Source organism: Lissotriton helveticus, chromosome 3_1 (assembly GCF_964261635.1).
Source record: "Lissotriton helveticus chromosome 3_1, aLisHel1.1, whole genome shotgun sequence".
In the NCBI taxonomy this organism is placed as follows: domain Eukaryota; kingdom Metazoa; phylum Chordata; class Amphibia; order Caudata; family Salamandridae; genus Lissotriton; species Lissotriton helveticus.
The window spans coordinates 1,925,624,281-1,925,651,979 of record NC_136061.1 but is presented as its reverse complement, the minus strand read 5'-3'; positions in this window follow the sequence as shown (position 1 = coordinate 1,925,651,979).

Genomic DNA, 27,699 nt, shown 5'->3' with positions numbered 1-27,699 from the left:
CATTAGTTCTCAAACAGATATATGCATTCTACATTTAGTTAAACACTCTTATGTATTTTCACTCTCTTAAATTGACACTCATATAACATATTTACTAGACTAATATGACGTGCTTGTAAATATGGTGCACTTCTACAGTTTTTCTTAACTTGCGCTCTCTCAATCCCCCCTTTGATGACTTTCAGTAGTCATCACCCTCAAAACACCATCCCTAAGGTATGGACTGTGTCAGACTGCGGTCGTTTCAGTTCCCCCTCGTTTCATCGTCTCTAGAGCCTTTAGACTCCGGTACTGATTATCCTGCATCGCAGTCAATCTCCTCTCTTGCCTTCTCATGGTTCTTTGCAACCTGTTTGATTTATACCATTGATACAGCCGCACCAATCCCCACAAGGTGATTATACAAATCACTATTATGATAATAGGTTTCAGTATGTACCAAATGATATTCTTTCGTAGGTTGGCAAACCAACCTCCAACTTTACCCATTCCTTGACCTACTTTTTCCCACACTGTTACCTTTGTCAAATCCTCTATTTCATGGTGTATTTCAGTAATGTTTCGAATGTACTTCTCTAACGGTTTTGAATTGTCTGGAATGTAAGTGCAACATTCCTGGACCTTCAAAGCCTTACAGACTCCTCCCTCTTTAGCCAACAGAACATCTAGAGCAAGTCGGTTCTGAAGAACCATTGCCCTTATCGATTGCATCTCTCCTTCCACCAGCATTAGTGATCTAGCAGTACTGGCGGACAACCTATCTACAACTGTTGCCAATCGTCTTATCTTAACATCATTTAGTGCTATCCCTAAAATAGGAAACATAGCACCAAATACGTCTCCAACTACCTCCTCAGCGCTTACATCCCTCCTTCCTCTAACTGGTGTTTCTCCCTCTATGATTTTCAAATCCTCAGCATGGTATATTTTGGGAAAGACGATTGCCAAATAACATGATCCATACCAATTATATGGTAATTTCACGTATGCATTTCTCCCACAGACAAAATATACATTTGGGATCACCTGCATTTCCTTCAAGAAATCTTTCGAATAGTATTCTAATTGGAAAGCATGTTCACAACTGACTTTTCCTACAAACACATTCTCGTAATAAGTTTCACTTCTGTGTATGCACAGTTTCCCCCTTTTCTCTCTATCTAGAGCTATTGGACCATTGCTACCCTTTCTTTGGTGTGCCCTTTCTTCCTCGGTCCAATCTGTTTTCCATTGACCTGAAGATTTTAAAATCTTTTGTCTCCTGTATCGATCATCCACCTGCCCTACAAACCTTTTCTCAATTTCTGACACTTTACAAGTCAAATTATTTCTTCGGGCATGTGAAGTATCTAAAGTTTTCCATGGAAGGAAAAATTTCTGTAATCTGTCCTCACTCTTATAATAATCCCATTTATTTAAATGTTTGTAGTTCGGCACTTCTGGTAGCACTGAATCAAAGTTCGAAAAATAGTATTCGAACCCATCTCGTTCATAAAATATGCTCAGCAACAAACTACATGTGATTCCATAAGTCAATGGAAGATGATGGTATCTGATACCTTCGTCTACAGAGGCTGGTAGCCTCATACAGACGTAACAATTTTTAGCCTCCATAGCATCCACATATTCGTATAGCAATTTAGCATATGCATTCGATTTAAAGTTCCCCTGTGATTCATCTATATGTAACCTACGAGTCTCGGCTGCTAGCAAGGCCTTATCTTTCTCTGCATTGTCCCCCTTTTTACTAGCAATAGTAGGTTTCTGTGTCGTTGAAATCTTTGTCTTTGTTGTTGCTTTCTCTTCATTTTCATGTCCCACTACATATGATATAGTAACTACTAAAGCTATAAGGAAAATCACTCCCACTAAAAGTGTGCCTATTATACATTTGGCCCTGCGGTTCGGGTTGCCAGCCTCCATGATCTCAAAACAGTGCAGTTCTAGTGTTCGTTCACAGCACAAAGTCTCTTGTCGAACCACACCTGGAAGCTGAGAATCTTCTCCGCAAGATCAGTCTTGGTGTTTATTAGCAACAGACAACCCTAGCCCTTCTCCATCCACTAAATGGAAGCCCCTAGTTTCTTCTTCCACTCGGCGCTAGGTTATCTCTTCATTAATTTATTTACAAAGTCTTTAGCAATCTGGAATTATACGTGTTCCAACGACTCTCATCACACCTTCTAGTATTTCTAAACGAAGAAGGAGCTCCTCGAGTATTGGACTCCTTGAACAACAAATCGGAAATTCTACTGTGTTTAAAACCAAGTCTCTTATTCCACTCAGGAGAGGAGGATAGACAATATTGAGAGTCAGTAATCCTTCGACCTCCAATCCTGGTATCAGCAACTCTATTTCCACTGTTATGATGGGGCCAACTCTGGTCAGGGTCACTTGCCTCACCCTCCCAGTTCTGCGTGCTTCGGACATCTGTAGCGAGGTAGGTCCACTCAGGAGTAGAGTATCTTCTGCAAGGCACTCGCACCCTCCTTGATCTCCTTGGACCTTCCTGTTCCTGTCCTTGTACACCTTCGTCCAGATCCGAGTCTTCAGATATAGGAGCAAGAGTTTCCTCTCGAGCTGGCTTCAAGCTTGACCTCTTTTTTCTTTCAGGCCAAGTAGCTGCTCCACGCCTTGTCCTCCTATTTCTTGTCCTTTCACTCTGTTCTTGATCACTCTGGACTTGTTCTGTGTCTGAGTTGTTTTCACAGCAGCTTTCTCCTTCTGTGGCAACTTCAGTTTCACTGCCGTTCTGTCCTTCTTCTTCTGGTTCTGTAGCGCTCCCAACTTCTTTAGACACCCCCACAGCTTGACTGATCCTCTCTAGTGGCTCACCGTCCACAGCTGAATCTTCATCTGCGAGAGGAGCTGTTTCTTCTAGGGGTTCTGGAACTCTTTGAGTATGGGAAGCGTGGATCCAATTTGGCAGCCCTCCACACTTCACAGCGGTATTCGTGGTAAGAATGACCTGGTAGGGCCCCTTCCAGCGCACGTCTAGGCAGTTCTTCCGGACATGCTTCTTCAACAGCACCCAATCTCCTGGGCACAGATCATGACACAGGTCTCTGGAAGATGGAACCTCAGCAGCCTGCACCTGGAGGGACACAGAATGAATGGCGTCAGACAGTCCCTTGCAGTAATCCAGGATTAGGTCATCTGTAATGTTCAACAAAGCAGTGGTTGGGACAGTTGGAAGTCTCATTGCCCTCCCCGTCAGGATCTCATGCGGAGAGAGGCCTGTCCTCCTGTCTGGTGTGCTACGCATACTCATAAGTACCAAGGGCAGAGCATCAGGCCAACTTAAGGAAGTCGATGAACATACTTTGGCTATTCGGGACTTCAGCGTGCTGTTAATCTGCTCCACGATACCTGAAGCCTCTGGTCGATAGCTACAGTGCAACTTCTGATCAATGTTCAATGCAGAGCAAAGCATTTTCACAACTTCACTGTTAAAATGAGTTCCTCGATCTGATTCCAGGGAGTTTGGCACCCCGTAGCGCGGGATCAACTCTCTAAGCAACAACTTTGCTACTGTGAGTGTGTCGCACCTGCGTGTAGGGAATGCTTCGACCCATCTGGAAAATATGCATACAACCACCAGAACATACCTGAGGTGGTTGCTTTTTGGCATTTCAATAAAATCTAATTGCATTCTGTTGAAAGGCCCCCCAGACCTCCCAATGTGACTCATTGTAACCGGTGTTCTCTTCCCTACGTTTAGTTGCTGACATGTGACACATCTCCTACACACTGCTTCTGCTGAAATCCTAAACTTAGGGCAATACCAAGTCTGCCTGAATACCCTCAGCATGGCATCTCTTCCTAGGTGTACTGGACCATGTATCTGTTGTGCCATTGGACTCACTAATTCTTCAGGTAACACTGCTCTTCCATCGGCTGAAACCCAGAAATCCATTTCACTTTTTACACACCCTGCTGTTTCCCATGCCTTTTTCTCAGCATCAGGTGCATTTTCTTGCATGTTTTTCAAATCCTCCCAAGTATCTACTGTTTCTAGCATCATGTTTAATTCGGTCTTTTCCTGAACCCCACCTACTTCCACCTCCGTGAAAGAATATCCTTGCTCCGCACAATAGCGGGCAACTTCATCTGCATATCTATTACCTTGCGACACAAAATCAGTATTCTTAGTGTGGGCTACACATTTAACTATTGCGATTTCAGCCGAACCTTGTAATGCTTCTAACAGTAAGCGCACAAATTCTCCATTTCGAATAGGCGAACCAGAGGAGGTCATGTAACCTCTCTGAGACCACAACTGCCCAAAATCATGAACTACACCGAAACCATATTGGCTATCCGTATAGATGGTGACTCTAATTTTGTTTCCTGCTATACAGGCACGTGTCAATGCAATGATTTCTGCTACCTGAGCGGAGTGTACTCCTTCCAGGCAAGCGGCTTCCACAACTCCAGTAATGGTGCAAACAGCATAAGCTGCTCTCAACCGACCAGTATCGTCTCTTAAACATGAGCCATCAACAAAGAAAATGTCATCAGGGTCGATCAATGGCTCATCCACGATATCTGGTCTTGGTTTCGTGCATAGTTCAGTCACATCAAGGCAATCGTGATCTTCACATTCTTTGCCTTCTATATCGTTAGGAAGTGGCATCAGAGTAGCAGGATTCAAAACAGAGCACCTCTTAAGGGTCACGTTCTCCGCAGCAAGTATAACTTGCTCGTAGCGCGTGAGCCTACTGTTGGTCATGTGCTGTGTCTTGGTCCTGGTCATCAACAATTCTACAGAATGCGGTACATACGCCACTAACTGGTGTCCCATTACTATATTTTCACACTGCTCAATGCTGACACCTGTTGCAGCAACGGATTTGAGACATCCGGGCAACGCTGCGGCTACTGGATCTAAGGTAGCCAAAAAGTAAGCAACTGGTCTACGGGCATTTCCATGAATTTGCACTAAAACTGATAAAGCACAACCCTCCCTTTCACAACAGAAGAGTGCAAATGGTTTCTCATAATCTGGCATTCCCAAAGCCGGAGCACGACATAAGTCCTCTCTCAGCTGGAGGAACGCCATCAAACAATCATTGTCCCATGGTACCGGATCACTCACCTCCTTGTGCGTCAGTTTTTGTAAGGGTTTTGCTTTCAGTGAAAAGTTAGCTATCCACTGTCGGCAATAACCAACCATTCCTAGGAACATCCTGACTTCTCTCTGTGTCGTAGGCGCATTCATTTTCATTATCGCCTCTATCCTATCTGGTGACACCTTGCGCTTTCCTTTTTCTATCCGGTGCCCCAAGTACTGTACTTCTGTCAGACAGTACTGCAATTTGCTCGGAGATACCTTGTGTCCATTTTCAGCTAAATGATTCAGCAAGGCAATGGTATCTGTCTTACAAGCCTCTTCTGTTTCTGACGCAACAAGTAGGTCGTCTATGTACTGGACCAGAACCGAGTTCTGGGGCAGTACCAGACTTTCAAGATTTTTCTTCAACAGCTGGTTGAAAATTGATGGGCTATCTGTAAACCCTTGGGGGATTCGACACCATGTTAAAACGCGATTTTCCATTTTAAATGCGAAAAGGTACTGGCTCTCTTCATCCAATGGGATTGAAAAGAAAGCCTGACAAAGATCTATCACTGTGAACCACTCAGCGTGGAATGGTATCTGAAACAATATCACTGATGGATTCGGTACCACTGGACAACACGAAACAACTATGTTGTTAATTTTTCGAAGATCCTGCACTATTCTAAATTTCCCACTAGGTTTCTGCAAACCCATAATCGGGGAGTTGCATGGACTTCCCACGATTTCCTTCAGTATTCCCTGTTGAATCATAGAGTCGATTACGGGTTTTATTCCTGCAATCGTCTCTGGGGTCAGTTTGTATTGGGGCGTTCTTGGATATTCCGCATTTGGCTTAACCATAATCTTCACTGGCTCTACTCCTTTGATCAGTCCTATCTCTTCCCCAGTAAAATCCCATACCTCGGATGACACTGCACCTCGTAAATCCCCTGGGAGCTCCTCCACTGTCAGTGTAGGATACAGTTCTATGCATGTTCTCGAATTTACAACTTTGAAAGTAGCGTCATCATCTGTCGTCTCTACCTCTACACCCTGAGGTGTGCAGTATATGGTGCAGTTCAGTTTGCACAATAAGTCCCTTCCTAACAGACACACAGGACTAGAATCACATACCACAAATTGATGTTCATCCGAGTAGTTTCCTATTTTCACTGACACTGGTTCCGTCAAAGGGCTATTCATTCTCTTATTTGCAACTCCTACCACCTGGATCGTTTCCCCCGACATTGGTAGACCTGGAACCACTGCCGATCTCAAAGTTGATCGAGTAGCTCCAGTATCCACCAAGAATGTTGTAGGACACCCTGCCACTTCAGCCTCAACAAACGGTCCTCTTTGATCCACTTCTAGAACTGCCCCGAGGGTACAGTCCTCCTCTCTACTTACACGTCGTCCCGTCAATGGGTCAACGTAGTAACACTCTTCTTTACCTGTGAACAAAGGCATTTGTCTATAGACTTTTCCTCCTGTCGTAATCTTTGGTGGCTGAGGGAACTGAGCTTGTGGAGCCGAAGTCCCCCCTTTGGCCGCATTACTTCTTGACACTGTCACCCTTTGAACTGGAACTTCCTCCTCTACTTCTATCTCTCCATTTTCAGGGTTATAGGGACACTCGCGTCTCCAATGTCCCACCTGGTGACACTGATGGCACTTTGTCGTCTATTCTAGGTCTCGGGTTTTCCTCGCTGTCTCTATTCTGTCCGTTTGGTTTTCGTCCCATTGTCCCTGTTCCCTGTTGGTGCTGTCCACCCTTTCCAGCTGACTGCATCTGCACTACCATCAATTTTTTCTTTAATTTTTTTGCTTTGGACTCTATCTCATCACTACAGTATCTTGCGTATCTCAAAATCTCATCCAAGGGTTTGTTTTGCCAACAAATTAGATGCTGCTGAATCATCAGACAAATATCAGGTCTCAACCCCAAAACAAACTTTGATACAAACTGTCCTATATCCTTGGGATCCATTACATCTAGTCCACTGTATTGTTTGAATGCTTTCAGCAATCGCTCATAATACTCATGAACTGTCTCCTTTGGTTCCTGTCTTGTTCGGTCTATTTTTACCCAATCTATGTCTTGTGGTGGCACCTTTTCTTTCAGCCATGTCATTACCCTATCGTATTTCAACATTACTGTTTCTGACGGTCCATTAGTAAGGGGATTCCTTTCTGGTTCTGCATTTGGCCACTCGACACTAACCTTGCATGTCATCCACAAGTCCCCTGGGACCACAATATCAAACAAGGTGTTCAATTCAATCCACAATACTTTCGAGATCTTCACAAACCTCTCTACCTGCTTGTACCACTCGACCGGGTTCTCCCTTAATTTCGGAAATGAGTTGGTAAATGCAGCCAAATCTCCCCTACTCCAGGGCACATGTACATAATTCCCATTCGATATTTCCCGCAATGGGAATGCCTCCATCTGCATTAGCCTTCCCTCCGGGGACATCCCATTCGCACACCGCCTAACAGTTCCCTTCTTGGACCACCTCTCTTCCCATTTGTCCAGATCTCTCCATGCTCTTATTCCTGTGATCAATTCCCTTATGTGTGTTTTTAATCCAGTTGTCCTCCTCTCATCTAAGTCCTGATCTGTATACTGCAACCTGTGGTTACCCTGTAATGACCTAGTTCTGGACAAATCTACCATATACTTGTCTGCCAGTTCAGACAGTTTCTCATGAGTTGCTCTAGCCTTTCGGGTGATGTCCTTTGCTATAAACAACAACTCATCCTGCTCGTACATCTCAATCCTTTCTAAAGCCAATGTACCATCTATTATATCTTCCAGGTCAGATCTTAAACTGGACACATCAAGTCTTCTGGCTTTTATCAAGCTTTTAGTACGCCTTCTCTAGAGAGTCTATTAACATCTCTCCCATCACAGCTCTGAGTCCTACGTCTAGGCTCAGGCGAGTTGTGGGGAGTCCTCCCATGTTCCCATCTCTCCAGATCCCATGCAGTTCCATCCTCCCTGGGTGTATGGTGAAACACTTTCCCATTTCTCATAGTCCCACAAGTCCCATCCTGCATGGTTTCCCTAGATGCATGGTAAGACATTCCGTTATTCCCCATTTCTTCAGCATTTGCCGGTGGTCTCTGATCTCTCGACCCATGGCAAGATCCTTCACCGTTCCCTATGCTCCCACGACTCCAGTGCTGTACGTTATCATCAGGTGCATGGTGAGTACATCTAAACCTATCTCTGTATTCTTGTGTCCTGCGGTCCCCCTGACTTTGAATGAAACGAGACATCTCTCCACATCCTGTACTTCTCTCACTTCTCTCCTGCCCATTTCCACCATCAATATGACGTATAACTCCTCTACTCTCCTGACTTTTACCATCCCACTCCTGACTGCTTGCGCTAGCCCCGCAGTGAGACAATGTTCCATTGCCTCGACTTCCCCATTCTGCTTCTGCTCTTGGCCTGGTGCTCTGTGCTTCTGTCGACGCTTCCCATTCTCTCAAGTCAGCCCTCAGCTCTTTGTAGGATTTCGGCCGTGGTCCCCTCAGATCCATCGGTCCTCTCTGACCCCCCTGTTCTACTATGGGACCCACTGCTGAATCCAATGGGGTGCTCCAAGTTACTGGTCCTGGCAATTGCCTCCAGGCATTGGTAGTGTTATTCCTTCCTTCTATCTCAATTCTGTCTCTGTCTATCTGTACCTGTTTTTCCTCCCTCGCTTTCTCTGGGTTATAAATCGACCATATAGGACCTATGGTAACAGGTACTTGAAGAGCATCTGGCAATCCATGAGACTCAACCCTCTCTGTTTCTGGCACCTTTTGCACCACAAACCTTCCGACCACATTCTGTACAGGACCCTGTTGAGGTGTCTCCTCACCTTTGGTAGGTACCCAATCCGCTATAGGGAGTGACCTATACCCTTCTATGCCAACCCTGTCTTCCTTCGGGAGCCCCGTACCTTCTGTCTCCCTATTGTCTGGAGGTGGTCTATCTATCAACAACCTATTTATGAGTCCGTCCTCCGACTCACTCTCATCATCCTCTTCCATGGGTTTCTTTTCACCTGTAACCTCTCTCAAGGGGTACAACTTGTCTACTTCAATCGTCCGTACCCTCCATTTCTTGGCTTCCTCATCCCATTTAGCATCTTGGACTGCCCTTACTGATCGCCTTACCCTTTCTTGGCGTCTGTTCTGACTCCTATCGTGCGCCGCCCTAATCCACGCATTAAGGGCCTCAAACTGTGTTGGTCTAGGCAAAGGTCTCAGTGAGGACATGACTGCTTTCAACTGGTGTAACACCTCTAGTCTAAACGTTCCGTATTTCGGAAAGGTCAATTCCTCATTCCCTTCTGTAATCTTACTCCAAGTCCCAAGCCACAGTATAGTATGCAACCCAACATTCGTTGCCATATAGTGAGCTGGTGTACCCTCCGGCGGCGCCTCTTCCCCGCAATAGGATTCTCTTCTCTTTCTCTTAAAAATCCCTCTCAAACATTTAAAACACTTCATGTTCCAAATCTACGAATTTCTATTTCCCCCGCGTTCGTTTACTTCCTGATGACAATCCACCAATCTCAGCGCGGTTTTCGCTAACTGGCCTATCACAGCGCGGCTCTTCGCTGACGTCACACCAACCGCCCTATCACTGCGCGGCTCTAGCCGTCGTCACGCCAACCGCCCTATCACAGCGCGGCTCTCGCGGACGTCTCTCGTCTTCACCCCGACCGCCCTATCACAGCGCGGCTCTCGCTGACGTCACTCGTCCCCCTTTGCAGCAGTTCCCCTCCTTTCTCCGCTCGTCTCCCGGTCATGCATGTGTCCCATTCATACTCTGAAAAATGATTACTTCCGACCAAGCAATCACCTTTCTCTGACTGTACGTCCACAGTCTAACTGTAATTGTCACCTTGACTGATGAAATGTCTTTTCTTGTACGTCCAGACAATCGCCTTCTCTGATAGGTTACTTGCACACGGTAACTTACGACCTGCGTCCGTTACCCACACATGCACTCTTGCATTCCCCCTATCTCGGTCCTGCGGCGGTCAATGGTACCTCATGACCTCCTTGATCTGGTCGACAATTACTCTGGATGTTCGATACACCCGAACCACTTAAGCTCTACCCCGAACTTAAGATTTTACCAGGTTGCGCGCGCTCACAACCTTCTCACAATCACACTACAGGCATTCAACTCCGCATGACATTACAATACAAATACAACACAAAACACCGCAATCTGTCCACGCATGACCCTTGTTATACTCACTCTCGTCCGATTCTGCTGCTTTTCTCGCGCGCCGTCAGTGCCTTCTTCGGCAGGCCACCTCTCGAGCTCTAGGGACCTTGGGGTAAACTAACCTAGTCTAGATCACCTTCCTCAAGAAGGTAACCATCCTACTCTGCTACCAACTGTTAACGCGGGATTTCTAGTCTATAGTTATAGATCTAGATTCCAACTCAGGTCGACTGAACCGTTGGTACCTGTCATTGAGTAAAAGGCAATCCACTACTAGGTTAATCAGTTAAAGACTTACTCCACTCTAAAGAACCACTGAAGCTTAAAAGTTTTTAAAAGTTTATTACAAAGCCAAACTTAACTGGAGATACAAACATCTCAAAATAAGATTCAAAAGATATACGGGTATCAATACAAACATGAATTTTCTGAATGCTCTCAGTCGGCAAAAGAATATCTCCAAAACCAATTCTAGAATTAGTAAAGTTACGAGGATGAACACAAGCTGTAGCTTATGAGTCATTTACAGAAAAGAAAGAAATCAGGTTAGACTGTCCCTACTCTAGACTAAGTGACTTCCCTACTTAGCAAGATCTTAACCTAAAAAGGTGTCAGCAGTGGTGATTTCCAAAGAAGATCACACACTTCCCTTAGTCTTTGTTTCAAAATCGAGGTCTCGCAGTTCCCTATCTGCCTACCCATCCGCTCTCTAAGGTTCCTCAGATCATCTGCCTTGCCTCCACCCCCGGGTGCTGTCCCTAATACAAAATCACATTTACATTAGAAACGCCCCTCGAGACGCCCCTCACGTGGTGTCTGTTCTGGCGGCAACTTCCATGCTGGTACTCCTTCTAGGCCCATCGTTAGCGTTGACCTTGCTTCCCAGACTTCTCTCCGGCAAGACGGTACCCCCAGGAAATTCCTGAAGACTCCTCCAGGCCTGTGCCAGGCTCTCTTGAACAAAAGTCTATTCATCACTTTCCTGATAAAACCCCCTCGCACCTGCAAGCAGACACTTTCTCTATAGGCCCCAAATTCCGGCCTCCACCATATCTTTAAGTCATAAACCATGTAACAGGATTCATAGTTAGTGTCTAGCACGACTTTTCTCTAACGAGCACATATAGATCAAAAGAAATTTTATCTATTCAGGCCTGACAGGACTCCATGAGACGGGCCTATGCACTCTGTAAAACATTTAATTTCTTTGTTAAACAGTATTCTAAATTACTACACACAGTGATTATATGAAAAACACTTCTATAAAATATATTTCAGTTCCATGATCAATAAAACTTGAACCACAATAACATTAAAATCCAGATTATGTGGAAATGCATCAGCTTCATGCACTCTTTATGAACTGCCATGTGGCCTACACATTTCTTCGTTTAGCAGAATTACATTTCCCTTTCCACAGCCACATAACGTAGGATTCCAACATCATCTTATTATTTCTACACAATTCTACATTAGTTCTCAAACAGATATATGCATTCTACATTTAGTTAAACACTCTTATGTATTTTCACTCTCTTAAATTGACACTCATATAACATATTTACTAGACTAATATGACGTGCTTGTAAATATGGTGCACTTCTACAGTTTTTCTTAACTTGCGCTCTCTCACCCGCCTCAATGTCCTATTTTTTGGATATGAGCTATCAAGTGAAGGAAAAAGCCTGGCAACTAATTTTTTAGACAAATGTATGCTGCTCCAACTTTCAAAGACTCTGAAAAGTTTACAATCCATTTTAGGGTTCCTAAATTTTGGAAGAACATACATTTTGGATTATGCAGAAAGAGTTAAACCTATCAAGAACCTAATTAGACCTGATTTTTCAGTTCAACATTGGACACAGGAACAGACAGAAATTCCCAGTTCTATATGAGCCGACATGATAGCTTTGAAACACTTACATACACCTGTAAACACTACAAATTTGGTGATCCGTGTAGTCACAGGTCAATCAGGTTACATTTACTTAACCTTCAATGAAGGTCAAACAGTATCCATAGCATACAAACCTCATTTGTACATGAACGCTGAAATGCATTTTGCATCCACTGAACAAATACTGACTTCAGTACAGACTGCTGTAGTGAGAGAGAGAGCATTAGCACAGGGGAAACGAATAACTGTTGTGACTTCAGCACCAACCTTAGAGGCTGATACCAAAGCAAGCATTCCAAACGCCAAAGCACTGCATCCACGATGGATACAATGGGCTAATTCTCTCACTGCAACAGATGTAGACTACAAATTTGATTGTACATTAAAAACACAAGCAGTCCTGCAGTACGAACAAGAATATCCTTTCCTGAATGAAATAATGCCTCTAGCTAAGTATGAATACATCATTTACACTGACGGGTCTGCCCAGCCTGCCGTAGGAAGTAAACAGCAACACAGCGCAGCATGTGCGATTGTGAGGGGACGTATGCAGGACGGCAAGTTCCGTCCTAGCAATACACAGGCACAGTCTCCAGGGGACTGCATAGCTCAGCTGGCAGAACTGAATGCCCTGATACTGGCACTACAAAATACGGCTCGGGATTTCTCCCCACTCATTGCATGGGATTCGTTTTACGGTGTCCAATCATACAATGAATATCTTCACTATTGGGACCAAAACGGGTTCAGAGATTCCAAAGGTTGCACAATAAAGCACAAGCTGCTTTGGGAGAAAGTGGCAGAGCTGAAAAAAGGCTTGCCACAGGCTCCTGTAATTCACACATTGAGTCATCAGCTTGTTGGTGTACACGTTGAAGGGAATTCACTGGCTGACAAAGCAGCCAAGGCGACATTGAGAACTTGTTTGTAGTCTGAAGTGCTATGTGTTTCTCTTGGTTTGACTTGCTCTTCTGATCTGAGTTCTGACCGTCCTTCCCTCTCTGAGGTTTTTGATGAACCCTGAAAGGAATGAGAGGAACGGGTATCAGTATTCTGACACCTGTCAGGTTTTTTAATGTTATCAAGGTTCCTAAGATTGTATTTTCTATCAGAGGGATCCTGTTGAGGAGACTCACTCTGTGATTGTGATGTATTCTGTTTATTTTTTTGTGTGTTTGTTGTCCCATTTCTTTTTAGAAGAATTGAGTGCTTGCTTTGAGTTATCCTTTTCAGGATTGCTGATTAATTGTGGTTTCACAGGTCTAGCTCCCAAATTATCTCTACCCAGCGAAGCATAGGTATCTTTGATAATTTTAGGTAATTCTCGTTCCTGTTGTGCACGAGTGCATTATCTCAGGTGTTGGCGTATAGCCACCGCTGCTGCCTCCCCTTTTATGTTAGCTAACATAATTGTTGATATCTGGGCAAATTTGCCTATCAATTTCCTCCCTAGGTCCAGGGCAGGTTCTGCCCATACTCATTGACTGACATTGAGGGGGTACCATGAGTTCTGGTATAAACGGCAGGAAAAACTGTACCCCTAGTTGTACAATCCTCTATCGGGGGGACTATTCCCATTGGCAAGCAAATTGAAAGTATTCTGTGTTTTTCCGGCGGGCCTGTATGAGGAAATACTGCATCAAGCTGTGCTCTTTTCTGTGCTATCCAGAATGGCATTTGCTCACGTCTAGTAGGCATTCTTCCCATAATCCCATTCAGCGTTTGTGGGGTGATTTTCATCAAAGTCCCTTGCGGTTGACCAGCTTGAGTGACCCTTGTAGGTCGAATTATAAGTGTTCACATTATCAACTGTGTGAGATTTCTGTACAGTTTTACTATTTCTCTGTAAAGTGTATGTAAATCTGCTGCTGTCAATATATCAATGTCTGGATGTGGTTTGTAAGCAGCTAAGACTGGCCAAGTTACTCCGCCTCTGCTGAGCTGATCGAGTCTCACGTATTCTGTGGTATGGGGCAGGGCACCTTTAAACCAATTAATATGTTCTTGGTAGGTTAACTGGACTTCTATGTCTTCGAATGGTGAGTATTTTTCAGGTGTCTCATCTGAAATGTAAGTAGGAAATAAATGTGTACGTGTATCTGCAGACGGGAATTTGATCCAAGAATAGAATACCTCTGTCCTGAATACCTTGTGTGCCTCAATCACAAAGGTGACAGTCCCACCCATTGATGGGACCCCAAAATCTACAAATTTTATAGTTAATGCATGTCTGCAATTTTATGAGATGTTGAGAGCACCTTCCTGCTCAGCTTCCTCTGTACTAGCACCACTCATACCAGCGTCCTCGTTGCTAGACATTATGGAGGGAAGTTTTAAGGAAAAGAGATAAAGTTTGCAATACATGGGGAACTATAATACTTCAAGCTTTACAAACCTACAGCCAATACATAGGACATACCTACTCAGCTGTGGTGGATTTTCCCTTCGCACTCCAGACATCTCAGGTTAAATGTGAGTAGGGGTCTCTGAGAAAGCATGACTGAACTACTCCGATTTGACTGTTAAATAAGAACTAAACCAACGTTGGGCGCCATCTTTTTCCTACAAATACATAGGATCTGCAAGTTTAGACAACATAAACTAAGGGATTAATGTCAAGAATAATTCCGGACACCCCAATAAGGATATGGTAGCCTTTAGAGCAGCTAGCTCACAGTGCCACTATAAGCCCCCTAACCTTACCAAGGATTGAATAGTTTCTTGCAACCATCAAGCATGAAGCCCTTGATCCTTCAGGGATGCTGGAAACAGTGCAGTACTCTTTGCTCAGTCACTCGTGCTTACTTGGTTTACTGAGACAATCATTAGACAGCAACACATGTAGAAGATTACAAGCACAAACAGAGTAAATAAAAGGTAGAATTATACCATGGTGTCAATACAGTAAATATATGCAGGCATATAGATACATGGCAGTAATCAAGCGTAATCCAACTATGCGGACCCTATCTAAGTGTATCTAAATGTACCTAGCATGTATGTTGGTGTAAAGCAAAAAATCCCCTAGGAAAGAGCCAACCCCATTGCCTGATGGGAGAGAACGAAACACTCCATTCTGGGTCTCGTGTTGGACACCCTGCAAAGGATGTAAGACCACTGCGTGCTGGAGCATCTGTGTGCAGGGTCCTCCGTGTCCTGTGTCAGTGTGGAAGCTTCTCCTCTGGTTCCACAGTGAAGACGTGGTTTTTTTGTACCCTAAAGGTACCCTCAGGGGTTCTACCCAATATTTAATGGTTTGCTATTATGTACAGTGGGCCTGTCATCCAAGGATGACGATAGCTGTGACTTTTGTACAGAGTTATTATACAGAATATGTTAATCCTGCTGTGTATGTCCTGGGCAGGGGATTATGATATGATACTAGGAATCCGCATGCATAAGAAAGGAGGCCAGTTTCAAGGAAACTGATCAACAATTATCCAGTACATAACTGGGTTAAAGGTTAGTGCTTGAATCGTTATGCAGAGCAAGGTAGGACAAATGTAGGTAAAAGGTTGTGTAGCTACCTAGGCCTAGATTAGGGTACATTGGCATACATAAATACCCCACTACTACTGCATACATTTTTAATGGACTCCTGGATGCCCACTTTGTGACTATTTTGCTTAGAGACTACGGTCACTTCAAACGGGAAGACATCAATACCTTTTTTGGAAAATGGTCCACATTAGCCAGGATTAGCTTTCAATAATCCTAGTAATGAATGTGACCATAGAACTCGGAAGTGGGTTTAGGGGATCCAAGAACAGCCAATAAATATCTCCACTTGACACCAGTCACAGATCCTAGATTTCTAATAGGGGCTGCAGGATTAAGCTTCTATTCAGTGGGTCCAGCCCATTATCAAACAGGGAAGCAAAATTCCAGGTATTAGAAAAATGGCAAAGCCAAGTCTTTTGACTGGATTAATATTCTGCCTTGACCCAACCTCAATTTAAGTGACTGTGCTGGTGGAAAAAACAGAGGGGCCTCCCCGTTAAGAGTCCTCACAAGTTTGGGAGCAGTACGTAAAGCGGAAGAATCCCCACAAGAGAAAACCAGCGGAAATTTTCAGAAATCCTCTCAGCCTCTTGGGGAACTCCGTGACCCTCTTTATCTGTGTTCACCAAACAAACAATTACTTCCCCAGTATCATCCTTCTCTATACCCCGTACTCGAACCACCCCAGGTATTATAGAAAGTTACCCACATGTCCGTGAGCCCCTTCTCCAGCTGATGGCAGCCTAGAATTGGTACCTCTAATACACTAGGCAAAGAAGGCATACTAGTTACTTTTGGGGACTTTAGCTTCCAACCCATATGAAGAAAGGTATTCATCGGCTCTTCTACTTTTTTAGGCTAAATAATGGGAGCAAACCCTTCTATGGCATTATGAAACCTACGTTTATTAGACTTACACTTCATGATCTGCCGAATTATTTTCTTTTTCCCCTTCTGGCATTTTGCCGTATTACAACCAGGGGGCTTGGGGGGCATCCAATGGAGAAACATCATCTTGTTTAGCCCTTGATAATTGAGCACTAAGTGGGTCATCCTGCAAAACTACAACCCCAGGGGTAAGAGGAACCCCTTTTTAAATATTAAGTAAGAGGAACCCCTTTTTAAATATTGGAAAAAGATTCTCAAATACAGATACATTTGCTCTTTGGGTTGCATGACATTGATTTTCAGAAAAATGGTTTGAGAAGGAAGAACAGGGCATCTTGACAATCTCCTTAGTGGTCTCAAATTTACAGTTGGATTGCCAAAGAGGACTGGCCCTGGGTCCATCATAGTTACCCACCTGAATAACAGTTTCTGACACCCCATTTATTGCCACTATGTTAGTCTGGGAAACCTGAGATTTCATTTTGATGTCCCTTTCTTCCTTCCATGGACATAAGCCAAGGGAAGTGAGGTGCTGCACTACCACTAGAATGGGGGACAACACATCCATCACATGGTCAGAATTAGCAACTGAGGACCTTCCCTGCAGAAAATAAAATATTGGAGTGGGCCCTTCCCCCACCAGACTCCCTCTCTTTACAAGTTCAAAGACTGCACAAGGGCTTGAGCCACTGTGGAAGCAAATTGATCACATTTCAGAGTTAATTGAACCCAAAAAAAGAGACCCTTGAAGATAGCGTACTGCGGTACAAATCTGGTAATGGAGGATGGCCAGGCAAACAATCCAGAGGCGGGCTAGCGACCATACCCAGGGTAGTAGGTGATTTTAAGTTGGCCTCCCTATTTAGTTTCTATCTCTATTCCGGCAGAGAATAATCCTCCAATGCACTGGTGTCACCGCTACACACATCAACATAGAGTTCACCATGAATCACCCGAGAGGTCTACTAAGCATCCTTAGACAAAGACATTCCTGACACAAGAGCAGCATCATGGCCACCGAATGGGGCCACGGGACTCTTTAGTCCAAACTCTAAATCCAACTTCATACCAGCAGTATTCGTCCCAGGAACAGCCTCTATGTCCAGTTCTTCCACTGCTTCCACTGGGCGACATGTCTTACTGGACCGACTTAGGGGAATGGACGGCACTGAGCTGTGGACAACTGATTAAACTGCCATGAAATGGTGCCCTGGGACATAGCCGTAACAGAACTCAAATCATCTTCCGTTTTCGTGCCTCAAGGCTTCTCCAACTCCTTATTTCCTGCCCCTCACCCCCTCTTGGAGAACAAGGACAACACGGAGGGATGAGACTTCAGAAGAGACAAATGGGACTGAGACGTCTTACGCCAAATAGATTTTTTAGTTTTTAAAAGCTTGGGAGAGCATGTGGCTAGCAGTTGGGCCAGAAGATGCAATTAAATGACCGAATACAAACACTTAGATGGCATCTTATAAAACAGTTGTCGACAGAAGCCACGGGCACCTGATGCCTGCTCTCCCGCCTTTCCTCCTCCTTGGAGATGCAGCTCTACAAATCAGCATTAACTCCCTTTTTAGAGTCGAATGCAAGGGCACACAAAACATAAAATAAGTGTGCATGCAGGGGGCTAGAGCCCCCCCCCCCTCGAGGTGTAGTGAGATAGTGCAGATCCTGGGCCTCTCTTGTGGGACCCAACCGGTGCTGACATCCCGGCTTATGACGCATGGGCAAGTGCCGCAATGGTCTGCAATAGCCCGATGGCCTCCACCCAGCCTTTGCAAGCCTTGAGCCTTTCACCCTCTCCGCGCCTCTCTCGACCAGGCTGCACCTCACGTCCTCACTCCTAGCGTCCTTACAACCTCGCCCCTCCTCCTCCTCACTTTGACAATTGAGGTCCTCAGATGAAGAAAAGACCAGCTCCTATACTTGCTGATGGAAAACCTGAGTATGAGCTTCATGACATGTGCGACTCCTGGCATTTTAAGTTACTCTTCATTATTTAATTGACTGAAAAGGGTATAATCATTGTGATAGTTCATGGGAACCGGCAGAACAGGGTGCATGCTCCTCTTTGGGTAAAAAATTCTGTTCCAAGTTTCCCCATTATCCAAGAGGTACTAAGAAGAGGGCAGAGTGCAAGGGTTCTCACTTACCGAACTTGGGGCCAGATGTAGGTCACCAAATACCGGTCACCGACCGGTATTTGGTTTGTGACATGTAGGGGGCCTAAAATGTACCGATTCGGTAAATTTACAGATTCGGTAAAATACCGAATCGGTAAATTTACCGAATCGGTAAATCTAGATGTAGGTGGCACTGAAAACAGTGCCACAGGCACTTAAGAATTCGTTATTTACCATCAAATACTATTTGATGGTAAATAACGAATTCCTGTGTACATGCACATCTGTGCATGTACACCTGTGCCATGTGGCACACATACATGCCCTAAGGGCCATGTGTGTGTGCCACATGGCACACAAGCCTGAATCAGGGGTGCAACAGGGTGTCAAAGTGACACCCTGTCCCCCTTGTCAATTCGGTAATTTTACCAAATCGGTATTTACCGATTCGGTAATTGCCATTGGTTCCTATGGGCCTCAAGGCCCATAGGAATCAATGGCAATTACCGAATCGGTAAATACCGATTCGGTAATTACCGAATATTAGCGATTCGTTAATTTATTCGGTAAAAATACCTACATAGCATTTACCGATTTGTAAATACCGAATCGGTAAAATTCAGTATTTACGAATCGGTAAATACTAATTACCTACATAGATATCCAAATACCGGTCGGTAACGGCCGAAAATACCGGTTTTCTGCCGTTACCGACCGGTATTTGGATACTGAGATATAGGGCATGAAAAAACACAGAATCGGTAATTTTACCGAATTGGTAATTTTACCGAATCGGTAAATTTACTGATTCTGTAAAATTGCCGAATCTGTATTTTGAAATGTAGGTAGCACTGTAAACAATGCTACAGGGCTTTAAGGATTCGTTATTTACCACCAACTATTAGTTGGTGGTAAATAACGAATTCCTATGTAAATCATTTACACCTGTCCCTTAGGGCATGTATGTGTGCCACATGGCACACAAGCACTAATCAGGGGTGCAACAGGGTGTCAAAGTGACACCCTGCCACCCTTGACTATTTCACAATTTTACCGAATCGGTATTTACCGATTCGGTAATTGACATTCATTCCTATGGGCCTATGGAAATTACCGAATCTTAATGATTCGGTAAAAAATGCAGAATAATTACCTACATAGGTTTTACCGATTCTAAAATACCGAATCGGTAAAATTCGGTATTTTAGAATCGGTAAAACCTTTTTACCTACATCTAGCCCTAAGGGCTAGATATAGGTGGACAAATAAATACAGGTCGGTAACGGACGAAAATCCGTAATGTTACCTATTACCGACAGGTATTTAGCCCTTTGTGATGTAGGTGGCTGGATTTAAGGATTCGGTAATTTACCGATTCGTTATTTTAAGGAATCGGTAAAATACCGATTTCTTAATTTAAGGAATGGGTAAATTACAGAGTCCTTAAATCCTATGTAGGGAGCACTCAAGTGAGTGCATTTTTGGGTTAAGGATTTGTTATTTACCACCAACTAAAAGTTGGTGGTAAATACAGAATACCTTTAAAAAAGCAGTTTTGTGCTTTTTTAACCATGTGGCAGACATACATGTCCTTAGGGCATGTATGTGCGCCACATGTGCACACATGCACGATTTAGGGGTGCAACATGGTGTCAATGTGACACCCTGACTCCCTTGAATATGCTCCCCCTATTACCGATTCGGTATTTATCAAATTGGTAATAGTGAATGGCTTCCCATTCATTCCTACGGGCCTTCAGTCCCATAGGAATGAATGGGAAGGTATTCCTTATTACTGAATCGGTAATAACGAATATTACAGAATCAGTAAAATTTACCGATTTTTTTACCTACATTCTATTTACCGATTCTTAAATACCGAATTGGTAAAATTCGGTGTTTAGTATTCGGTGAATAGATATTACCTACATCTGGCCCCAAGCCCCACTGGGCTCTGAATAGATCGTCTCTGAAACTCAATGGGTCAAAGACTGACATTCTCCTCCTTGGTCAGAAGGGGCCCACTTCACTGCATAACATCTGGCCTCCTTGCTTAGGCTCGCTCCCAGACCCGAAACCGGAAGTAAAAAGCCTGGGCGTGTGGCTCGAGAAGGAACTATCTTTCACAACACAGGCACATAAGGTAGCCGGGTTGTGCTTTGGACTACTCAGGTCAATTCGAAAGATTCTGCCCCTAATCCCCCACAACTCCCAAAAACTGCTGATTCAAGGTCTGATTCTTTCTAGGCTGGACTTTAGTAATTCCATCTATTTAGGGGCCCCAGAGGCAACCCTGAACAAATTGCAAAGGGTCCAAAATGCAGCCGCCTGGATCCTCACCAATACCCCTGCCAGAGCCTCGGCCAAACCAGCTCTGAAGCTTCTCCATTGGCTTCCGGTGAGAGAACGGGTGATGTTCAAGGCTCTCTGCCTGGCACACAGACTGCTTCAAAACAATGGCCCCCCAAGTCTAGAAAAATTTATCAAACCATACAAAGCCCCTAGATCCCTCCCCTCCGATCAGGAACATCTCATCGTCACTCCCAGAGTCAAGAAGGCCCGCACAGGAGGGAGGCGCTTCTCGGTCCATACCGCACGCCTTTGGAACGCCCTACCTCACCACCTGAGAACGGAACCCATTTATTTAAAGTTCAGGAAGCAACTGAAAACCCACCTCTTTCCTTAAAACTGCCCCTGCTGACCCCCCAGTCGTACTGATCCTAGCGCTGGGATACCTACGGGTGACTACGCGCTCTATAAAATTAAATAATAATAATAATAATAATAATAATAATAATAACTGGGCATGAGCTGTGCAACAGATCCACTCCTCTACCAGCAGTTGCCCACACCCCAGGACACCTGATTCTTGAGCTTTGGGGCTTCCCTGGGCACCATCATTTCCTCCTCATGCATTAGCTCGATTGAGCCCCGCAAGGGATTCTGGTTCGATTCTTGTCTTGTGTGCAGGCCTACTGATACCGCCACATGCAGGAGAGTTCATAAAACCACGTGGCCCATTTGCACACTAAACTATTTATTTAGTAATATTTGGCATATCACTCTCTCATGTCTAGGAAAGGTTTGTAAATCTTTAGTTCTGTTGTCATTTGAATATTAATCTTTATTATTTTATCCAAATCCAAGATGGCCAAACCACTTCCTGAAATTGCCATTTCCTGTTTGCGACCATAAAAAGGGAGTCCACTTGGAGTCCTGCTCCTTCGTAATGGAGGGGGAGTGCTGCCCTATTGAGTCAGTCAGTGGAGAATAGATGATGATATAACAATATTATCATTTTTTTCCACTGACTAACTGAGGCAGGGAGTCTGGGCAGGGTAGGAGGAGGGGGCAGTGTGCACTGTGATGTGCGCTTGTTGGTTTGGCCAGCCGTCTTACGCCGGCCAAACAGAAATGTACCCTCAGGTTTCTCCACCCCGGCTGTGTTGCACAGCCATGTTGGAGAAATGCCACAAGCACTAAGCGGAAAACAAGACTGCTCAGACCAATCCTGGTTCAGCTCTCATGCTATGAGAGCAGTGTCTGGGTTGGGTGGGGAATCTGTGCTGGTGTCTCAGGGACTGCTAGGAGTGAAGAGGAGCACCGACACGTCACCGACACGTCGACGCCAGGACAGGTACTTTTTAAAATTATATCTCCCTTACCCCCATTTGAGTTTTGTGCCAGCTGCCACTGTCCAGTTATGTCGCAGTTGTTTTTGTTTGGTTGTTTGTTCACTGGGGTTAGCGCAGGAACACTCCTCGGAGTATATGTGCGCGTTATAAATACAATTAACAACATAACATAACATTTGTGGAATCAACGCCCTCTACAGTTCCTGCTTATTATTTCCTCTATCTTCGTCTTCCTGCTTGCCCTGAACAGCTGGAAGGTTTTCCTGGCTTCCATTTTTTCCTTCCTGCTAACAATTATTTCTGGAGCAATTCTAGAATTCTAGTTTCATTCTGGCATTCTGGGGTTGTTTCCAGAGATAGTACGACCTTCCAAAGTACCCAAAACACCCTAAACTTGGCGCCAAGAAGACCAGCTCTTGATGGAATGGCCCAGTGTCCACAATAGTTTTTATGGGCCTGAAGGCCTCAGAGCTTTCTTGTGCCACTTAATGACCAATACCATACCGTTATTAACTCGACTTGTTGGGGTGACTGATCTTCTGTGCAGAGACCACAGGTTCCCCAGCCAAGTACTAGAAAGTCTTTTGGTGCCTAAACAGAGATTCAGTTCAGTTCACCCAGATGCCGTGTACTGATGGCAGTTTTTAAATCCAAATCTTAATGAGATGTGGGGGCAGGGCAGGGGATGGGAGGCATAAGTTCGGGAATGAGGGGAAACGGCCACTACAACGAGGCCGTTTCAACGAAAACTTTAACCACGCATGCATTACAACGCATGCGTGGTTACAACGACAGCCTTTACCACGCATACTTTTACTACGAGGTACATAGTAAAGGCATGTGTGGTAAAGGGTACATATAAAAAAGGGGGGTTGGGGGGGGCTTCCCCCCCCCAAAAAAAACACTTACTTTTAGACGTGATGTGCAGGCAATCGGCATCGCAGAGGAAGGAAACGGCCGTTTTTTTTATTTATGACGTCACCACGCTAAAATACGTGGAATAAGATAGGCGTGTAAATAGCATTCCGTTGTAACGCATGCGTGGTAAAGGCATGCGTTACAACGGAGTTCGTTGAAAAAACATACAACCCATATAGAATTATGCACAGTAGACGAATATCATTCATTTCCATTTTGCCGATACATTTTGTTTGCAAAAATGAAACAAAATAGGACATTGCGCTTTTGTGCTGGGTTTAGGTCTGGGGAGAAAGCCCATGACGCGGCGCCGTGTTTGCGAGCATCTTGCCTGGTTACTGCCCAGGACAGTCCGTGACGCTGCGTGCTGCGTTCTGCTTGGTCTCTTAAAGGTCACTTGCGACGGGGCTCCCAGTGAGAGACGGAGGTCTGACACTCACTGTGCCCTGCTAATGTCTGGGGGGAGGTTAGTCACTGGCATACTTCAGCCAGGCGGTGAACTGGTGATGGTTCGGCTTCTTTGCAGATACTGTGGCTCCCTGGGCACTTGTGAATATTTAGATTAGGGCCGATGTCACACAAATAATGAGATTAACAGATCATGGCCTGCTTGGGCCCTGGGCTGTCGATCATACTGTACCTGTGACATGGACAATTTGCATTCGTGTGTTGCTGCTGTTATTTGGAATGTCTCGCGCTGCTCCGTGTATGGGTGCAGATCCTGGGTCTAACGAAGAAAACAAACAAGCATTGGCAAAACCACGAGGCCTTGCTTTTGTAACCTATTGGTTTTGCAATTTTTTTTTAGCAGATGCTGTTCACGATCTGCAAAAAACATAAATAAAGGACTAAATGAGGCACTGTTTGCATGAGTACCTATACGTTCTGAGTCATGGCCTAAGCATGCACATACCTGTGGTGTGCGAGGTCAGGGCCTCGCACGTGGTTGGTGGCAGGCAATAACTGGACACAGATACAGGTTACTAGCTGGTGCCGGGAAAGACCCCGAGCGGTCTCCCGCCCGTTTATTTATACCTCGGGGCGGGCCCGCCCCGAGGGTGTATGGCTGCATGTAAATATTGCTACATTGTATGATTGAGGCCGGGTGGCTCTCAACATCTCTCCTTCAATTTAGTTGGCTACAACCCGTTAAGTGAGGGCTATGGTGACGCCCAGGCGAAGTCTCTTAGTCTCTGACTTGGCCCCGGATTGGGCCTCAGGTGGTATCGGTTGTTGCGGCCAACTGGAGAGCTAGCAACCCCAGCCGGGGTTACATTTACACTTCTTGTCGGAGACGGGGTTTGTGTCGCAGGGCCTGGAGGTTCGTTCTGGTGGTTGTCATTTTCCTCCCGTCTCTGTGGGCTCCGCGGAGGAGCGGGAGTCCCCGCTCTTCTTCCGTCTTCATGGTGGACCTCTATCTCAGGTGGTGTGACATCAATTATGTTTTCAGGATGTTCGTCCGGCTCCCTCACTCTTTTGAAGCAGGATACGTTCCTGGTTACTGTCTGATGGCCACGGCGCGCGGTCACCATGGTCCCTTGTACCTTTTCTACTCTCCACCTCTCTGGTTCATACGGGGTCCGAAACTTCCACCCCGGATGACGGTCCTGGACCACCACACAGTCCCCTTCGTGAATTGTTGGTGGCACTGCATGTCTTGTCACGCTCGCCTTCTGGTTGGTCACGCTTCTGCGTGACTGAATGGCTTCACTGTTTCTCTCTTCAGGTGCCCAGGTGGATGCTGACGGTATATTGCCTCGGGGAGCTCTTTTGAATAACACATGTGCCGGGACACACTTGGTGGTGCTGTGTGGTGTCTGCCTGTAGGCACTTAGAAATTGGTCTAGCGCAACTTCTGGATCAGTTCCATTGTCTACTGCAATCCTGAGTGCTCTATTGATGGTTCTCATCAGTCTTTCGACTTCCCGATTCGCTTGAGGCCATAGCGGTGTTATTTTCCGGTGTCGTATTCGGAGGTTGTCGAGGTAGGCTTGGAATTCCCGTCCTTGAAATGGTGGTCCGTTGTCCGATTTTATTTCCTCTGGGAGCCCCATCGTCGCGAAGATTCGATCTAGAGCTTTTCTGACTTGAGGAAATGCAGTCGACGGGACGATCTCAACCATGGGGAACTTCGAGAACGAGTCCACCACTACCAAGGTGTGACGACCATCTAGGAAGCTTCCAAAATCGATGCTTAGGTGAGTCCATGGGTTCTGGGGTGCGTCCTCTGTGATGACCGGGGCAGGCGCTTGATCGCCCCCTGTGATTGCGCAGGCATGGCATGATCTGACCATTTCATCCACCATGTTGTCCATGGCCGGGAACCAGACCTTGTGTCGTAGTCTTGCTTTGGTTTTGGCCATGCCTTGGTGGCCTACATGCGCTATGGTTAGCATGTGCTTTTGAAGGCTCTCAGGCACCACAATGAGATGGCCCCGAAGCACGACCCCTTCGTTTCCTACGCTAAATTCGTGTCGGATCTGCCACATCTGTTGTCGTGCATGGCTCACCTCTGGTCGTAGACCCTGAGCTCCGTCTAGGAATCTGGCCCAGCTGTTGTCCGCGAGAGCTCGCTTCACTCGCGACAGTGTTTCATCTTCATTGGTGGCCTCGCCTATCTCCTGGAGCGAGAGCGATTCTGGGCACGCCGCTTGAGTTACCATGTGGACAAATTCCTCCACTCCTTGTCCGTCGGTAAGCGGGAGTGCTGTCTTTGTCACATCCGGGTGTCTGGACAGATAGTCTGCAGGGTTGTGGGCTCCAGGGCGAAATATCAGGGTGAAATTGTATCCTTGAAGTTGGACCGCCCACCTCTCGATGCGCGGAGGCGCGAGCCTGGCGGAGCCAGCGAAGAGTGGCAGCAGTGGTTTGTGATCGGTCACCACAGCGAAGTCTTGGCCGCACAGGTATAGGTGAAAGTGTTGGCATGCCCATTTGATGGCCAGGGCCTCTCTCTCGATTTGAGCATACCTGGTCTCCGTGTCAGTGAGCGCCTTGCTAGCGTAGGCCACGGGCTTCCACTCGTCCTTGCCATATTCTTGCAGCAGCACGGCACCCAGCCCGACTGGGCTCGCGTCTACAATAAGCTCTGTCTTTCTTTTTGGTTGAAAGTACGCCATCACGGCCCTGTCAAGGAGGCTCGCCTTAATGTCTTGGAACGCTTGGTTCGCCTGGTAAGTCCATTCCCATTCCTGATCTTGGCGCGTGAGCGCCCTCAAGGGTTCTGCCAGGGCGGCAAGGTTGGGGATGAATCGGCCACAGTAGGTGGCCATGCCGAGAAAACTCCGCACTTCGGATGGGTTTCGTGGGGTGCTCGCATTCTGTATGGCCTCTGCCTTTTTCTGGTCTACTTTTAGGCCTTCCCTGGTGAAAGTATATCCGAAGAAATCGACCGCTTCCTGGTAGAAGGCGCACTTTTCCTTGTGTAAGGTTAGTCCTTGGTCCGCCAATCTTTGCAATGTGGCTCGCAGATGAGCGTGGTGTTCCTCCAGTGTGTTCGAGTAGATGAGTATGTCGTCGCTCAGGTTGATGACCCCGCTCAACCCTGACAGTACCTCTCTGATTGCGTTTTGGAAAACCTCCGCAGCAGAGGAAACCCCAAAACTTAGCCTCTTGTATCTCCGGAGCCCGACGTGAGTTGAAAAAGTTGTTATATATCGGCTCTCCGGTTCGAGCTCCAATTGGTGGTATCCCGCGTTGAGATCTAACTTGGTGAACCACTTGGCTCCGTTTAGGTCGGCGACAATGTCGTCCATTGTCGGCGTGATGTGGCGCTCACGTTTTACAGCCGCGTTTGGAAGTCTCATGTATACGCATAATCTGATGGCGCCAGGCTGCTTGGGTTTTGGTGCCACGACCAGGGGAGACACCCAGGGAGTTGGCCCGGAAACTTTTTCGATTACTCCGAGGTCCTCCAGACGTTTGAGTTCAGCCTCCACTTGTGGTCTTAGATTGAATGGTACTCTCCGGTGCCTTAATGCGACTGGGCGCACTGTGGTGTCAATATGTAATCGTACCTTCTTTCCTTTTAGTTTCCCTAGGCCGCTGAAAAGTGACGGAAATTCTTGTAGGATGTTGTCTGCATGAGATTGGTGGACCTGGTTGGCAAAGAACACTAGTCCTAGATCTTCAGCCGTGTGACAGCTGAGGAGTGTGCCTTTTTTCCCTTCCGTGATGTGGAAGCGAGCTTCAGTTGAGTAATCGCCGTTGACTATGACGGTGCTGATGACTCCTCTTAGGGGTAGGGGGTCGGTGCCTCCGTACGTGTATATGCGCGCGCTGGATGGTGCCAGCGTAGGTTTGGGCGACATCATCTCATATTGTTCAGAGTCCATCACGTTCACTGACGCCCCTGTGTCTATGAGCGCTCGCATTTCGGTCCCTTCTACTGACACGGTGCACATGGGTGGAGGCCTTCGTCTTGTGGAAACTCTGCT